At 40.8% G+C, this 15,671-nt stretch overlaps 1 protein-coding gene across 2 annotated transcripts in view; it reads right to left on the reverse strand.

Moving 5' to 3' along the window:
* The window catches only part of LOC102199034 (protein phosphatase 1 regulatory subunit 29-like), a 196,292-nt gene extending 185,926 nt beyond the window's left edge, over window positions 1-10,366 (reverse strand). Inside the window, exon 1 of one of the 2 annotated variants that reach the window (XM_005747816.1) lies at window positions 10,325-10,366. The gene's annotated coding sequence lies outside the window, so the exon portion shown is untranslated. The remainder of the gene's footprint in view (window positions 1-10,324) is intronic. The other variant, XM_005747815.1, reaches the window with a different exon arrangement.
* Window positions 10,367-15,671: the final 5,305 nt, after the last annotated feature.

Genomic DNA, 15,671 nt, shown 5'->3' on the forward strand with positions numbered 1-15,671 from the left:
GGGGGAGGGGTGTGGGAAGGGTTTGGAAAACTTCCACAGCTTCACCCCATGTTTGAAAAGCAATGGTTGAACCTGGCACTTTTCAGACTGGCAGCATGGAAGAGAAGAGTGGGGAGAAACTGGATGGGCTGAGGAATGAAGAGGCGATGAATCAGATTAGCACAACCTCCTGAGGGCTTATTGTTGAGCCTGCCTAGTCAAAGCCTAGACCACATTTATTCAATCACTGACTTTTAAAGCAAGCGCATGCACAAAAATATTTTAAACATTTAGCACATCCTCTCATTAAGCATGACTTCAAGAACTGCAAAGGGAGATACGCATAAAGTGATATATCATCAACATTAGGAGTAGCCGATGATGAATGCAGCAGTCTAACCAAGAGACACGTAGATACACGTGTAAAGAAAAAGATTACAAAGATATCGAAAAGGGGGAAGCACAAGTATAGCAATTATTTCAAGCTTACGTCCCAGGTCCTTAAGTTGTTTTGAGTGCATTCCAATTAGTTGGATGCAATCCTTCACTGGTTTGATTGATTTCTCAGTCAAATTAGCTGAGTTGTTAATCTATCAGTGAACTGAAGATGCATTTCCCAAAGTTCTTCAAGAGTTTCATTCAACTTAAAGATATATTAGTTATCAGCTCGCAGCCATCCTTCACTGATGTTATATCGCCCAAAGGACCTTAAAGCCATCGTTCAAGTTAAGACAAACAGTCGCATTTAAAGACTTGTTCATATGAACGTGACTTTCAGTTGTATTTTGAGCCCATTTTCAGTCCTGGAGTGCCAAATTCTGATGTTTTCCTAGAGCCACTAGCTCTTCCCATACAGTGTTGAGAGCCACCTTCATCTGTGTGGATGACGTCACTGTGTGGCCTCTTCTAGGGTTGTTTTCAGGGGAGAATAAAGGACCTTATCTGGAGTAGGTACATGAAAAACTCCTTGATGTAGCTCGAGAGGAAAACAATAATATGCACTAATTATTTAAAAGAAACGAGGGGGGGGGGGGAATAGAAGAACAAACAGGAACAAGATCAAAAATTGAAGTCATAAATAGATCGATGAGCTAGTACAGGACTTTTGTTTTTGTTTTTTGTGGCTATGGGTGGGTATTGTGGGTACTGCATCGCTGATGAGGTCCAGAGAGATCTCGTGTCAGAGATGGAGATGGTGAGAGAATGCTAGCAAGCTGTCTCTCACACTGAATAAAGAGACGCAGCAGCATTAATAACAACAAATCTGTGAACCAGAATAACAATTTTCTGATTGTTTAACAGTGGTTAGTGGGAAAGTACCGCAGGTACCAAAGACAAGTCTTCATCCCGTCTGCTGTTTTCTATGTGTTTTGGCCGTCATAGAGAACTGCATGATGATGGCAGGTGTGTATGAGAAAATATCCAGTGCTGGACACATGCAGCCAAATATTTGCAAACATCTTATTAAACTTTCACTTGTCGGAAACCCAATGCAATTGAGACATGTAGGAAAAAAAACACGGTCAAAATGACCTGTTGAAATTCAAACCAAGCATCAGAATGGAGAAGAAATGTGATTTAAAGGATTATGAATGTGATTGTTGGTGCGAGACAGGCTGGTCTGAATATTTCACTGTTGATCGATTCGGATCTTCCCACACAGCCTCTCCAGGGTTTACAGAGAACGGCCCAAAAATGAGAACATATCCAGTGAGCGGCAGTTCTCTAGCAGAAAATGACTTGCTGACGCCAGACATCAGAGGAGAATGGCCAGACTGCAAGGTGTACAGAAGAGCATGTCTGAATGCAGAACACACCACACCTCAAAGCTGATGGGCTACAGCAGCAGCTGTAGCAGGAGTCTGCCTTTTATCAATGGTTCCCACTGGTTATGCTGGTGTATGGGATGATGGTCTGGGGGTATATTTTCTTGACATACCTTAGTATTAATCAAGCATCATTTAATCGGTAAAGTGTACCTGTGAAATGTTGCTGACCACGTCCATCCCTTATGACAACAGTATACCCATCTTCTGATGGCCTCCAGCAGGCTAACAATCCATGTCACGAAGCACAAATCATCCCAAACCTTTTAATTAAATGTAATAATAATGTATACTTTATTGATCCCCATGGGGAAATTCCTCTCTGCATTTAACCCATTCACTCAGTGAAGCAGTGGGCAGCCATTGCGGAGCAGTGTGTAGAGACAGTACCTTGCTCAGGGGTACCTCAGGGTAGCCATTCAGTGGATTCGAACCCTCAACCTTCCGATCATGGGGCCCCCACTCTACCTACTAAACTATCCCTGTCCCTTTTCCTTGAATATGATGATGACTTCACTGTACTCCTGTTTTCCTGTTTCTTCCCACTGTAGCCAAAGCACTTGCTCACAGGGGGTCATTTGAATGCAATATAAAGTAACTTGTACCTTGAAATTGCTTTAAATTGAGTGTAATATTTCAGTGTACATTTCACTGTGAAAGCGATTATAATGTTGTGAAACATTACATTTCAATTCCAAGTACTTTTGGTTCCTAAAGCTAACTGGTGAGGAGAAGGGCAAGTAATAACATAAAATAAAAACTAAGCTAATCAGCAGGTGAAGGGAAAGCAAGTAATATTCCATACAAGCGGCATCTCCTGACTGAGAAACCTGCGACCTCAAGAAACACCACGACTCCAAACCTGTTAATGCAGACTTCATGCCCCTTTAAAACATAACAGATATCTTTCTAGTGCATCAAGGTAACGGCACCAGGGGCGCCGTGTACTTATAACTATGATGTCAGCGGTATTTGACGAAAAAAGCAGTATCTGTCACACTGGGATGAGAATGTGCTGGGATTTCTTTAAAAGAAGCAAAAGTAAAGATGCAGACAAAGAGAAATGAAAAAAAGACAAAATCAGACACAAAGCAGCGGATTAAAACAGCGAGAAGGTGGAAAAGGCTTGTCAAGGATTTTAATAATGCACACAACACACACATACACACACAGACATCCTTATCAGCAAACTCCAGTTATTTCTCCCCAAATACAGTTGTGCTGACAGAGTGAGCTATCACCATGGTGATCAGGAAGATGTGAAGTGAACAGCAAGGCTTTGAGAGGTGATCTTGACTTCACGCAAACACACAGAAATATATGCAGTTACACTTTGTTTCTTTCACAGAGCTGCACCATAATCATAGTACGCACACACAGCGCACACAATCTCATGCTGATCGATCACAAAGAGACAACACAGTACTTCTGCCCATGCCACATAGCAGCGTACATTTCCATATGCGTGCACACATACTGTGAGAATTCATGAGCTAGCATTCTCCAAGAACACACACATATATTCCGACTCCTGCACGCACACACATGCCACATGCAGCCACCCATGCACTCCCCCTGACAGAAATATCTATCAGTTAGCCCACAGTCAATATGCACTCGCACAGACTGGGTCGCACACACACACAAACACAGACACACAGGTGCACACAAACATGCAAAGTTAGATAATTGGTGACGTGCTGTATACTGCTCAAGGTGAACACTGAGTAAACTAACCTCTGGCTCTGGGAGGATAAACTATTCAATCAAGTCACATCAGGATCACACAACATGGTGAATGCTAAAAAGATCAGGCAGATCACAATTGTCTGCACTGCAGTTCACACAAACATGAGTTAACTTTTTTCCTAAGAGGAACCATTTGGTTGTTTTTATTTCTTAAAATCCCTGCAGTCGAAATTAATTTATTGCTTACACGAGGTGCATTTGACATAAATTCCTCGCATCCATGTTAATGAATCACTGAATATTGGCCTTAAGCCATGTATACATTTTTTATTTTGCAGAAAATGACAAAAAAGCGCAATAATAGTCTCATGAAAATGCAACCGAAATTTTATGTAGGTTGCAAGAACCAAATTATGCAGCAGTTCAAAAACATAAAAAAGATTCATGCTTCTAAGTGACAGGCCCTACCACCAGCTTCATTACAGTTGTTAGCTGAAAAATGTGCTATGATTTCAGTTGCGCAGAGCACAACAGAGAAACCAATAATGGGAAAAAGGCTCTGAATGTTAAAGAAAAGGAAAACACCCGGTTGTTTCTTGATGCTAAAACTGTGTGAAAGGTTCAGCCAACATATTCGAACCTTTGGTAAAAATAAAAGGAAGCAGGAAAGAATTTAGTAACACCTACGTGTCTGAGTTTTTAAGCAGCTCAGGCTGAATTATCCTCTTGACTGTATTAAAACTCGCACGAATTGGGTCAAAGGGCCAGAATTCTAAGAATTAATAAAAAATCATTGATGGCGTCTCAGTGATACACTAAGAAAGCTAGTAGTTAATAGCTAATTTCAATATCAGCAATGCTGTCAAAAAATTGACCCATTAAAGTATCATTCCACATGAGCGATGACCTCAACCTGAACTCTAACCCTACACAGTCAAAAGTTTAGTTTTTATTACATGGTTCTATTAAGTCTTTATAATCATCTAACAATGAATCTAATCATTCTCAAATGTCAAAAACGATTCATATTTTTCCAAAAAAAAGTCAGTTTTTCCTTTCTCCAAAATAAATGCAGCTGTTTAGAGACTGCATTAAGTAATCTTAATGCTCAAGTTTGCACTAGGGTTGGTTAAGTTTAGCATTTCATGAGAACTAAATGATGAATAAAGCTCTGTAAAGAACAACATAACTGAGGACAGACTTATTAGAAGTCAGCCATCTTACTATGTGAACACAGAGCCAAAATTGTGCGTTTTGGGAAAACAGCATCAAAGGACCAGAGAATGCTCACATAAATATAGGTATAGTTTTCTGTTTGGTGTGGAAGAACATCTGAAATTACAAATAATTAGCCTGAGTCAGATCAGCTCAGAGGCAAATCTGATCAGAATTAAGCTGTTATTACACTGATGCTGACATATTTCAGCTTTGATGAGACTTGATGTTCATAGATATAAAACGGATCTGTTGTTGAACACGGCCAGGAAGGATTACTGGGTATTAGTGTTACTCTAATGTGAAATATGTAACACCAGAGGTGGTGTTGCCAAGGTTGCAATTTAAGGTGTTTTTTTTTTTATCTCAGTGAGTTTTTGCCTTGGATTTTGGAGTCTTTCATTAAATAGCTGTGAAGGAGAGAATTTCAAGCACAAACAAAGGCTATTATTAGATAAAATGAGAGATGATGTCAGTCAAGAAACATTGAGTTTTTCTAGGTATTAAATATTTACATGTGCTTATGTCATTAGATTTTGCGTTGTAAAATTTTGGTGTTGCCTCAGTTTTGTGTTCTTAGCAGACAGGCGCGGCACCCCATGTGGTCTTCTGCTGCTGTAACCCGTCTGCGTCAAAGTCAACATGTTGTCCGTTCAGGTACAGTTGCCCAGAGATCTGCAACTCACATCCTGGATATTTTTTTCTTTTTTGGACTCTGCAGCCAGCTCTCTGAGATGGTAGCTTGGGAAAATCCCAGTAGATCAGCAGTTTCTGAAAAGTTATTTATTGCAATTCAAGTCGTTTAAGTCCGATGAATACCCTGAAATGGTAGAAAGGTAAGTGGTGAACTGCCAGAAGTAAAAAAAAAAAAAACAAAAGGGAAGGTTACCCAAAACTAAAAAATCATGTACATTTCAGAATTATACAAAAAGGCCTTTTGCACGGAACTCGAAATGGGTTAACAATTTAAATCTGTTCTGGAGCAATGGAGGTTGATCAAGCCTTGAAAGCTGGTGCTACTAATTTCTACAGGTGTTCCAACTTTTCTGGAGTACTTATAATCTCCTCTGTCTGCATAAAAGCAGTGTTGGAACACACTGTGGTACCAAACCCTGGTGACCATCAGTTGAACAGTATTGTACTGCAGAAAGTAGTGTGTTGCTACAAAACTGGTGAGAAAAAGGCAATTAACAATTTAAGAGAGACAGAGCATCATAACACTTGAAAATGTAGGTGTTTCCTACAGAGAAACTGCAAAGAAAGTCAAGGTGTCAGTGAGTACAGTTCTCTTCACCATCAAAAGGTACTGAGAAACTGTGGCAAACTCTGAGAGGAAGAGTTCTGGTAGACCCAAAGCCACAACTGAATCAGAGGCCAAGTTTCTGAGAGTTACTGAGAGTTAGCAGCGTGATAGGTGGCTCACAGGACGACAGCAGTCGTAGTAAGTCCCAGTTTCAGCTGTGAAGAGAAGACTTCGAGCTGCAGTTTTGACAGGATAAGTTGCAGCAAGAAAGCCATTGCTAAGTAGGGATGGGTACTGGTATCGGTTCTGACATAAACGGTACTAACCAGACCGAAAAGCTGCGCACATTTCGGTGCTTTATTTCGGCGCTTTTTTTTCTGAGATGTCATACACTTTGGATTCTAGCTAATCATTTTACCTTTCCGAGGATAGTAGGCGGGCCCAGGTACGTACGTTCTTTTAGAGCAGAGCTACAGATTAAAAATGCCTAAGGTGAAGCGGTCAAAGTCTGGCTGTACTTCACAGCAGAAGATGCAAACTCAGCAGCCTGTAACAAGTGCTTTAAGGTGATACTGTGCAAAGGAGGTAACACCTCGAATCTGATAAAACACTTAGCGACGCATAGTGTTTTTTTAAAAGCTGAGAAATGCACCGTATTTGACACCTTGCTGCAAGACCTCACACCGAGCACATCTACTGCGGGTGTGGTGCCTGTTATCGACACAGAGTCAGCAACATCCCCCAAGAACCCGAAGAGGAGAGTCCTGGCCCCTAGCCCTGCCAGTGTAGCAGAAATGATGATGATGGCAGCAGCAGCTGTTCTTCTCTGGGTGAGTAGCTTAATGTTGTTCGTGTGCAATTTACGTTGAGTAGGCTAACCACGTTATTACATTAATGCACGTAAGGTGAACTAGCAAACACCGTCGTAGTTACATGCGGCTGTCTTCTTGTTTGATGGCAGAAACTCCCTTCATCCTGGCCAAAAAAGCTAAAATGACCAAAGAAAAAGTGGAAAACAGTTAAACATGAGAGGTTTTTGGATAAAGTTTGTGTTTTTTTCATTGTTTAAGCACTGCTTCCAGCCAAGAGTGATACCATAGATGCCCTATAGCTGCAGAAAAAGCTAACATTGTTATCTTTTTACAAAAAAACAGCTAAACATGAGAGGTTTTGGACAACATTTGTGTTTTCCATTCTTTAAGCACCGGTTTCAGCACCATTTAAGCACTGGCACCATTTCAAAAGTACCAGTTTGGCACCGGTATCGGATAAAACCTAAACGATACCCATCCCTGTTGCTAAGACGTCGGAATAAGACAAAGAGGCTTTCCTGGGCCCTGAAACACCGCCACTGGATCGACATCAAGTAGGCAAAAGAATAATTTCATAGTGTGTGGCATCAACTGCCAGACATGAAGGAGGAAGTGTGATGGTCTGGGGCTGTTTTGCTGGATCCAGGGTCAGTGACTTGTACAGAGTGAGAACTCGTAACTAGGTAACTAACTTAGTGACTAATAGAATATTACAATTTCACAAAGTATTTGTCAGCAATAGCAAAAAGAAAAAAGAAAAAAAAACATCATTTATTGCCAGTTATTGGCCCCTAACTACGAAAATACACGTCTGCTCACTGGCTTCAATCACAGACTCAGAATTTGTTAGTTGAACTGGGTACACAACTAAAAACTTGGGAGTGGGGTTTGGTTTAAACATGCTTTTTGTTGAGATTTTTTATTAAATAATAATTATATATTTTAAAACTACCTGTTTATTGTGCCTTATTGTAGATTTTAATTGTTATTATGGCATTTAATGTTCTTATTTTTAAAAGATCTTTCTGTGTTTAGCACGTTGTGACTGCATGTCTGTGAAAAGGGCTTAATAAACTGCAAGAAATTGTGGTGGCAATATAGCTATTTGTGGACTTGAACTTTGGCACGCTGTGAATGGGAGCAAAGAGTTGTAGATAAATAGCATGTTTGTTTAGACCAAAAACAGGTATGCCTACTAAAGTGCCAGAGATCGTGCAGGATGAGGGATGCACCCACTATGCTATTGGGGTGACATGCACCATCCCGCTGACAAAACAGACATGAGGCAGTGGTAAGTGTACCAATGAGGGGAACAGCCAGACTGTGGTGAAACAAATAATATATACTGGCATCGCTGCTTTGCAACAATCCCACTAATAATAATAATAAACAAAATGGCAGAGGTGAATAACATATACTGGGATTCGCACTATTAACTAGAATTTGCAATTCTGGGAGAAATTGCAGTGGGATTAGCTACTTGCGGATTTAGATTGTGGCATGCTGTCAATGGGAGTAAAACGTTCTAGATAAATAGCTTGTTTGTGTAGAGTGAAAACATTTGTGCCTAATAAAGTGGCAAACATTTCCCAAATTGATGTGTGTTTCTATTAATCTTTCTGAAAGGCTTTAGAGCAGGAACTAACCCACTAAGCCAACCAACAACACACAACAGTCCAGGCTTGCATGTCCCACATGAGTCAGTGGTAATTGTGCCACAAACCGTGACAGCCTGACTATGGTGACGATCCAACCTACATATGATACTAACGTTAGGGAGGCGTGACATGAGAAAACCCCCTCTTTTTTCTCTTTGAGAGAAGTGCTGCACCCTGTAGTGACACACTGTCAATAACATTACTGTAATGTCATTTCATGCAGCACATAGCTCTATGCTGCTTGAATCTGAAAAGCATCCCTTGCTGCACTTGAACTCATAACCTTCAGCCTACAAAGGAAGACGAAATGAGTGGTGGCTTTACAACTACACTACCAAAGCAGCAGCCCAGGTCCCCATTCAAAGCTAAATGCACATCTCAGAAACTGTACAAAATTGTACAAATCTGAAAGCAGCTCAAGAACGAGCCACCGTTTTCAAATTAAGAGTGTCTTAAGTGTGTGAGACCGGTCATTGCAACAATCCCACTAATAAACAAAATGACCGCCAACAAGAACATATTCTGGGTTACTTTGTAACAGTCCTACTAATGAACTTGCCTTACTCACTTGCTTCACTTAAGTGTGCACACGAGGAGCTGCAGTTTTGGCATTTGTGCACTGGCTTCATTTTTCAGCCCTGGAGGCATTCGCTTGGAATAACTATGTGTGGATTCACTGACTGAACTCCACCGCTGCCAATCTCTTCATTCATTCATCATTTTAATTAAAAGTGAGCAATTCAAAATGCAAATTCACACTTTACATACATAGCATGCCAGGATAGTCTTTTTTATGTTAAGTAAAGTTAGATATGCACATTTTTCAAATCAACTTCTTTCCCAAGCCTGAGCTGTTTGAAAGGGCAAAGAAAATGACTGCCTGGCTGCTCACGATATCATGAATACCAGCAGAAACTACTATACAGATAATCTGAGTTAAAAAAAATAACCAGACAGTCTGTGTTTTATCAAAGTGGATGTTAAGATTTGCAAACTTTGGAGTGCACAAGTGTAACGTGGTAGAATTTTGTGTTATTAGTGTTATTATTCAAGCCTATTTTAATATATTATTTCAGTATGCGTATCCAAACTATTCAGTGGCAATAATTAAAGACACTGCTATCTAATGACAAACTTACTTATGAACTAATAAGAAAAAGAAGTTTTCCACTTTCCCCCCTGCAGAACTAGTACAGAGCCGATGTCTGCACTGACAGATTTTAACCCAGTAATGTCTCTAAAAGAAGAACCCTTCCAGCTCTGGAACCTTCAGCATGCTGCCAGAAGTGGGACATCATAGCCAGCACAGAGGATGCTCAGCCAAAACCACAAGAATTCAACTGTATACACAGCATTTCGGTATTTGTCTCGTAAATGGCAGCAGATTTCATCATCGTGCACAAAACTTCAACTCGAGTCTGAGTAAAAGCCATACATCCACTTCCACCCAAATGACAGATTCAGGAAACGTATTAAGCCAGAGAAGTCTTGCACAGCTGTCTCCCTCAGCACACCTTCCCAAAAAGCTCATTCCAGCCATGCATATGGATTAGCACCTGCTGCTATGGCAACAGACATCCTGCTTCGCCGGCCAGGCTAGTTTGGCTAGAAATGTCTTACCATTTTTTATCTGAAAAAAATAAAATAAAAAATCCTTCACATATGGTTGCTTTTCACAGTCAAACACCACTGGGTACTGTCAAGTGCTCTTGTTGGAAAGTGCTTCAGTGGGTGAGCCTTCAGCTAAGCCTGGCTGCCCCGTCAAACCCAGCCCAAAGCACTGGACTTATTAGAAAGTCCATGCCTCACTAGAACTGAATAGGAGTTAAAATGACAGTTGTTCTACACTACAGTGTAAGGGGTTTTCATATAAGGGAGGACAATTTGAACTGACTCACTCACCTCTACTGTAGTAGCTCCAAAGAGCAGTAGAGTCCTTCCCACTTGAGGACACTGTCGGTTGCGTGGAGTGTCACTCCTCAGGTCTAAATGCCAATGAGCTCCTCAAAAACTGTCCTTTCTACTGATGGATGGATTTCAGCTTGTTCACGTGTTTGTGGAAAACTCTCTGTGGCCCAGCTGGATTCCCGTGTCCACACAGACAGGGAAACAGGTGTTGTTCCAGCAAATGGTTCTTTCTCTGCTAGCCGAGGCAAGAGATCTCAGAAGTAGAGCTTTGACTGTTAAATGAGAATGAGAAAAGAGGAGCAAGGCTGTGTTAATAAAAGTGAAAATTACTTTCAAGTCAGACGAACATCAAGGGACAGAGGCAGCCATAGATAGAGATCAAATCAATGCAAACCTTTAATTAACCAGAATGACTTGATTAGGTGCACATACCAAGAGCCCTTTTTTCCTGATTGAACATTTTTGTTTGGTCAAACACTTTTTGATGTTTATTAGTAAATTCCATACCAGATTATAACTAAATCAAGTCTAATTATAAGTGTGGAATGTACAGCATCTTTGAAGACAGCCTTACTTTTTCAGATAAATTCACATTCAGTTCAATTCGATTTTATTTATGTAACACAAAATTACAACAGCAGTATCCACAAGGTGGTTTATATTATAAGGTGGAGAGCCTACAGTAATACTTTTCAGCCTAATATAAAGTAGAGAGATAGTCCTGAATCCAAACTGGGACTTAGTTCCAGAGAAGAAGGGCCTGAAAGCTGAGCCCTCTGCCTCCCATTCTAATTTGAAATACCACAGGAACCACAAGTAAGCCAGCAGTCTGAGTCTTTATTATCTTTTCTTACTAAGTATTAATTTGACTAATTCACCTGGACATTGACTGGCATAATATACTTTTACTGAGTATTCAAACTTTCATCTTTCACACATATAGCCAACTTTAAAGACCTTAGCAAGGTTCAAATGTATGTCTATGATGTGAGGTGAGTAGCGTATAGAATTCAGTTTTACCTAATTTTCATTCTTTATTTGTCTCCTGATATTTCCTACTTAATTCTACAACACAAATATGTACATTTTGCTGCACGTGAACATATACATAACTTTTCTATGAAGGTACACATAGGTACAGTGGGGGAAATAATTATGATCCATTAAAAACAAAACTACCATAAAAAATCAGAGACTGCTCATTCCTTTGTGAGCAAACATACAAATTCAGGAGGGGATCAAATAATTATTTCCCCGAGGGCTTACATTTCAATCCCTGGGGATAGAAATGTACGTTGATACTGGTTTCTTGGGGTGTTGAAATAACAGAAAAAATTGTTAAATATTGTCATTGTGTTACTTAAATTTGTAAGTCTTAGTTCAAGCAGCAGATCAAAGACATTCCTTTGTCTCTGACCACCTCTCCAGCCAGTTTGTTGGTGGGGGAGGCTGAAGTGTTTTATTATAGGCACATCCTATCTGAAGGTTCTGTTTGTTGCTTCCTGCTTTTATGATCCTTTTGTGGGCAGGAGGTCACACAAATGTACCACAAACACAAACATACACACTCACACACAAACACACACACACACACACGCCTACACACACATTCTCGCACATGCATACACGTGCTTACACGTACACACATAGTGCCTTATCTTTTGTAACCATAGGGGGGTTTTACAATGGGAGGTGCTTGTGTGTATTGTAACTGTTTTCAATAAAAGGCGGCAAGTGGAGGCCAGAGTCGAGGTCGTCTGTGGTTGGATCCAGAGTGCTTTTCTGAGACACCGACTCCCTTGCTCAAGTAAAATAGATCAATCGCTGATTGTCTTGCTTTCTTCATGAGGAATAAGTTTCTAAACCAACGGTGCCTGTGGAAGCGCAGACCAAACAGCAGACATCTAATTTAAGTGACACTGTTGATTGCAATGCCCCAAAACTGCACCAGTGTAACTGACCATACGTCAAAAGCCACTTTCTTTGTGTATTTCTGCTGGAACAAAGACAATGAATGAATGAACATATATTTGCATAAGCAAACCGACTCACTTTCTATCCTCAACATCCTTTTTCCGATACATCCACAGTCCCTGCTCTGAACAACCTCGCCTCTCTAACTTTGTCTTCAAACTGCTCGGCCAGAGCTCTGCCTGTGATAAACTTGTTTCCAGCACCACCTGGTCAGTCCCTGTGGAAATCTTCACATCATCAGCTCTGCCTGATATCTCTTTGCTAGTCTACCATACATCATAGCAGGTCTCACTATCATCTTGTAAACCACCCCTTGGTGCTGCTATCATCTGTGAAAAATCACCCTTGATACTCGTCCCCACCCGCTCCACCCTGCCTGCACTCTTTTCGTTACACATTGTGCATTGTCTGTTACTTCGGATAGTTTACCCAGGTATTCCATCTCTGCCTATCTTCACTGCCTCTACTTCGGCATCTTCCCCCATTTCCATCTCATTCACAGACATGGATTCTGTCTCGCCTTCAATGATTTTCATTCCTCTTCTCTCCAGGGCATGCCTCCACCTTTTAAGGCTCACTTCCACCTGCCCCCTACTTTCACTACAGATTACAATGTTGTCTTCAAACACAGTCCAGTGTAAACCTAAATAATAAAGCATTTTCATAAATCAAGGAATTATTATTAGCAACCAGTGCTTATGCTAGGAGTTAAAACAATGAAGCCTTTTAAAGCAACATATAAAAATGTGGAACATTACAACAAATTATGCAAATAATATTATGACTGCTCTCCAAATTCAAAGCTAATTTCTGATTTGATATCTGTTTTTGCCATCAATCATCATTTGGTGGTGCCCTGTAAAGGTGTTACAAGTCATATGAGTTACAGTTGCCAGGATGACGCTGTTTTACCATCCCATTTGGGTTAAATGAATGACTTGTTAAGCGAAAGGAAGCCCACTGTTCTGTTGACCAGTGATGACTCACGAATTCCTACAAGTTCAAGGAGCTTTTTCCTTTTCAGGCACTTACTGAAAAGGAAATGGCCCAGACACGTCTACATTTACAATAATTATTACCTATATTCTTCCAGATCTTCAGTATGTAATGCTTATGTCTTATGTTGGATTGTGTCACAAATCCAAGCTTGCATGGAGTGACACAAAAAAAAGAAAAGGATTAACCACCATCCTGTGCTGTACAAACACACCACACACAAAAATGCATCTGCTGGGGAATGAAAAAAAAAGGTACTTGGCCCACATAAATGTCAGAGTGCACTGATGCAGGTCGGCGCCAACTCATCTGGTGTTAAAGGGGTGGGACCACAGCAGCATCGGAGATATTAAGTGTTTTCAGGAGGGAACGAAGCTGAATATCTTTTTTTTTTCCAGCTGCGTGCAAATCCTCTGGCTTTATGTAAAGGTTAGAAGAGACAGGGTCAGGAGGTGGGTGCATGTGTGTGACAGAGAAAAGAGAGAGAAGAAAGGAAGGGGTAAGAGGGAGGATCGGCTTGGCAGATAGAGGGAATAATAAGTTAAATGTCAGAAACAGGAGACTACTGCCTGTAACCTCAAGAAGATGGTGGCCTTGACAAAGTGGGAGTGGCAGAAGCAGGAATATAAACCGACGGACAGACAACAAAAACGGGGGAAAATCATAAATCTTGTGTGTGATCGAGGCAGAATGCGAAAAGAGGAACACAGGTTTCATGCACTTTTATTTAGTGTAAATTAGAAACAGCGTAGGAAATATAGCTTCATTAACTCTAAAGAAAGTGTAACAAAATAGAAGGCAAATTAAAACAAGGTGTTTAATAAGTGGGAGGAGAGAAAGGTGATAGAGTGTGTATGATGGGAAAAATAGGCCAGTTTTTTATCTGAACTCCAGCACAGGATGGGAGAAAAGAGAGTGTGGATTCAGGCTAAAATAAATGGGTGAAAATTATGTTTTGATCCGCCGCAGTGCCCAACAGTCAGCTCGGGGGCCACAATCCATCAAGGAACAGAGGGAGAAGAAGAAAAATGGTGAGATGCAGCACAGACGGATGAAAGGGAAGATGGACAGTGAAGGACAAGAGGGAAAAACTCAAATGGAGTCTCAGAGAGAATGAAGACTGAGAGAATTCAAAAGTGAGGGCAAGCTGTTAAAGTACCTGAAATGAAGACCTATCCATGCACTATTAAATGATTTACAAAGATTTACAGTAACTTCAAATACGAGCAACAAAAAAAAGGTTAAATTATGAGAAAATAACTGCAACAAATGCTGGAAAAGTTCAAGATCAGGAAATGAAAGTGCTAATAACATTCGAATTCAATTGATCTAAAACCCAGTTCCTGCTGGTTGATATATAATTTCTTTAGCTGTCAGCGAATCGAATCAAAGCAAATCAGGGGTTCTGTATTTAGAGACTTCCTAATTGGCCATTACATGGCTCGGAGTGGTAGCATCTAAACTTCTGAAAACTGATCATTAACTGGCATAATGTGAGTGGAAGGCTCATGTTTTTTCATGTGGTACCACAGCGCGAGGCCGTACAAGAGAAGAATCTGTTCAGCCCAATTACCCACATTATTTTATATGAAATGTTTATCTGTTTGCATTCAGATTTAGGTACGTGATTATATATTAATATTATTGTGGCTTGGCTTGCTTCTTCGTAGGTTTATATTTTGCTAGCATGTTAATTAAATGAATCTCGATGTTCTATTCAATTAACTGATGTAATGTTTGAGCTAATGTTTGAGGATCCACACAACCGTAAGCGTGCATTTTTAGCCAGACACCTTAACCCTCAGCCCAGCTGCACTCAAGGTTATCACCCTACCATTGTGCCATAGGGCAAGAGGCGGGGTACAACCTGGACAGGTCGCCAGTCGGGTCACTAACATGGACAGACAACCATTTGTACTCGCATTCACATCAATCTGGGTGATTTTGAATCACCAGGTAACCTAACTTAAGTAACTCCATGTCTTTGGGCTGTGGAAAGAAACCATAGTACCCGGAGAGAACCCACACAGACATGGGAAGAACATGCAAACTCCACACAGAAAGACACACATTGAGCCCAGGACCTTCTTGAGTTTTTCTTGGACCTCGTAGCGGGAGTGACAACAACAGCATTGCCAGGCTGCCCCGAAGAAACTATGCTTACTTAATTTCCCATAACCATGACTTTGCCTAATGCCTAATGCACATTTGGGATACAGTGGGATGAGAGATTCACATCAAGGATGGGCAGCCCACAAATCTGCAGCAACTGTGTCCAACCGGTCGCAGCAGATGGCCGCCCCTCCCTGAGCCTGGTTCTGCCGGAGGTTTCTTCCTGTTAAAAGGGAGTTTTTCCTTCCCACTGTTGCCA

Source organism: Pundamilia nyererei, unplaced genomic scaffold (genome assembly GCF_000239375.1).
Source record: "Pundamilia nyererei isolate P.nyererei 1_Seehausen unplaced genomic scaffold, PunNye1.0 scaffold00205, whole genome shotgun sequence".
Taxonomy (NCBI): domain Eukaryota; kingdom Metazoa; phylum Chordata; class Actinopteri; order Cichliformes; family Cichlidae; genus Pundamilia; species Pundamilia nyererei.